A 3,309-nucleotide genomic window follows, 5' to 3' on the forward strand; every position below is an offset into this window, starting at 1 on the left:
CTGGCTGGAAAATAGCTGCTCAGGAACCAAACTGAATCAAATAAATCAAAGAGAATTAGAAAGTAGACTGACAACGAGTTGTCCATAAAATAAACACGTGATGCCTGTATTAGTGACTTGTAACTGCATAGTAATTGACAACAAGCCCAGTTAAGAAATCAACTTAATATTATAAATCACAACAGAAGAGGGATTTAAAAAAGGAAGAAGAAGATTGATCAAAATGAAATCAAGTAAACTACCTTTAAGTTGGACCCAAGATTACAAGTGTAAAACCTATCCCGTGATTAAAAACCGTGAGGTAGGAATTATTTAAATCCATTGATTGCTTTTTAACAAAGACTGGCAAAATATCCTCCAAACTTAAAACCAGTCAATCAGTCAATAAATTTATTAGTAGCAAACGAGTACCTTTGAAACTAGTTCCTGGGGTGCCAGGGTGGCTCAGTTGCTTAAGCGTCCGACTCTTGACTTCGGTTCAGGTCGTGATGCCAGGATCGTGGGATTGAGCCCCGTGTTGGGCTCCGCACTGAGTGTGCAGCCTGCCTAAGATTCTCTCTCTCTCTTTCTCGCTGTCCCTCTGTCCCTCTCCCCACTCGCTCTCTCTCTAAAATAAAAACATAAAAAAAAAAAAGAATTACAATTCGTTCCTAATGTATTTTTTACTTTTTATTTCAACCTAAAGAAAGGGGAGGCACAGTAGAGGTCATTATGTTGTAAATAAATGAGTTAACATACCTGCCCTTTTCTTAGTGGCTGACCTCCCCTTCTGGTTTTTTTGCTTTAGGAAACTATCCAATCTGCAGACAAAATTTGTCTACACTGAAGTCTGCTGGAAGCCATGCTGATTACTAGAAAGGCAGGAATTTTGCCTAGAAGGGATTCCGAGTGGAAGGTCACTCTGAGACACCTGTGTCATTAGACAGGGTCTAGCATCGTCCCCCAGTGGGGCTGCGCATGGCCCCCCCTCCCCGTGCAGAGGACCCAGCCTGGATGGGGCTGTCGCACCTGCCACACATGCTCTGGCTTCCACGTCACCCGTTTTCACCTTTGGGCGTACTGCAGATGGAATGGGGATAAAAGCCTAACAAATGACTTTTTATTCCCTTGACTTATTGCAAAAGTCACGATTTCCTTCAAATCCGGCTGTAAAACGGCACTTATGTTAATGGTTGTTTCCTGAAATCAGATATCGTCTACATTCCTCGAAAATAAAGTATTTTAAAGAGCTGCAAGAAGCATTAGATGACATTCCAAAGAGCTTTCCTAGATACCAAAGGAGTGGTCATCACTTGAAATGTGTCACCTAAAAGGCGTGGGCTGACCAGGGAGGTGACAGCAACTGTCCCTTTCACCTTTGTCATCCAGGCCTGTTATCAGAAAGCACCTAATCTTCCCTTTCACTTTTAAAATGCCCTAGATTGGACGACAGATTGGTCACACTCCAAGTAACCAAACTGGGTGGGATGGTGTGGGGTCTGAGGGTCAGCCAGTGTGACAGCGGACCCAGGAATTAACAAGATGAAGCCGACGTTGGGATTAGAACAGTGGTTCCCACGCAGAAAATCTGAGCAGGGCCACAGGAGAGGGCACACGGTATCTTTTTGCCTGCATGCTAACCCCTAAATGGCGGTAAGGGTGCACCCCTAAAACTAGAAAATTAAATACAGAAGTCCAAAGATCCATTTCCCTCATCTTATAAATGAGAGAGAACAGGTTATATGTTATCAATTCTATAAACTTAAAGTCAAAAATTTCTACCGAACAACTTTATCAAATAAGCAATAATATCTGTAGTTATTTTCATCGCAATGAAACCTCTTCTGATTCTTAGAGAGGGAGAGAGAGAGGGAGACCTCAGAGAGGAGAATGAATTTCTCTAAACCCCCAGAGCCAGTTCATGTCAGCGTGGGGACTTGAGCCCAGCCCTCACTGCACTTGGCCAGTGCGTTTCTACTCAATCTTGTCCTCCTCTCCTCATTGTATAAAGGATTTGGTGATATCTAGAGGAGTTGGGGCCTTTAAAAAAAAAAAAAAACAGTCGCTATGGCCTTATTAGAGACCATCTGGTTGTTCCCCAACTCTCCTCTGTCACTGCCCTGCATCTTGACCACACGCACAGCATGTTACCTGCACTGCAGGGGGGCCCCACCGAGCACTCATGGGCTTGGTGCCACAGCTCTCGGAACCTGAAAAGACCTTTAACTGGTCCCGCGAGTGAGTGACTCAGATATCCCTACACTCCCTGAGCCCTGGACGTTGTCACTTCCTGAATGGTTTCCATTGCTGCCTCACAATGTCTGACTGAGCACATCTGGCTGTGTGGGCTGGGCACACAGTAGGCCTCAGTCACTCACATGATAATGGTGTTCGGCCAGGGGATCAGCCATCCTGTGTCACAAAGTCCTGTCCCGCTGGGTCAGCCAGGTCATTAGTGCTCAGGTTAGAAGATTCTTCATTCCAGTAGTCTCCTGCAGAGGTTCTTCGGGTGCCTGTACCCCTTTGGGTTAAACTATATGTCAGCATTGAAATTCTGCCCACGTCGTAACTCTGTCTGCTTCTTCCTCAGTTGTTCACGCAGTCCTCAGTCCTGAATCAACCAGCCTTCTCTCCCCCAGTGTCGCTCCGTGGGGTAACAAGAAGTGAGGATTTTAGCCCATGGGTTCTCGCCCTAAATAACATCTGCCAAGACCTAAAACGTGATCCAGAAGAAAAAATTCATTAGGCAAAATGAGAAGTTAACAGACAAAATGACCCTGCCATTGCTAGACTTCCTCTGTTGTTTTCTTTGTACCATTTTCTTTCTTTCTTTTTCTTTTTCTTTTTCTTTTTTTCTGATGTTGGTTTATATCTGGTTGCAGATCAAACCAGCATCTCTTTCACACGCAAGGCATCTAGTTTGGCTTCACTGAATATCACTCAGAAAATGGGGTGGATAATTCAGTTTGTCATGGTCATTTCTGAGCCTCGCTCCCTCTCTCGTCTTGGAGACTGTTACGTTTTTTCTAAAAATGAAATGTTCTATATAAATATTACCCAAGCAGGTATTTCTGCTTAAGCCATTTGGTTACCAAATGGTTTCAATGAACTCAGGATTGGGAGCTCCAAATAAAACATATCGTCTCTAATTTAAAACAAAACAAAACCAAACTCAGCTACAAAGTCATGAAGTACGAATTCTGCTCTGCGAAAGAAATATTGGGACTTGTAGTTCTTCTATTTCCCTGTCCCACCCAGACAGTGACGTTTCCTGATTTATTGCCAGCCGGGATACTTTTATAAAAACTTAGTACTGCTGTGTTTTCTCCT

This window comes from Panthera leo, chromosome D3 (assembly GCF_018350215.1).
Source record: "Panthera leo isolate Ple1 chromosome D3, P.leo_Ple1_pat1.1, whole genome shotgun sequence".
In the NCBI taxonomy this organism is placed as follows: Eukaryota; Metazoa; Chordata; class Mammalia; order Carnivora; family Felidae; genus Panthera; species Panthera leo.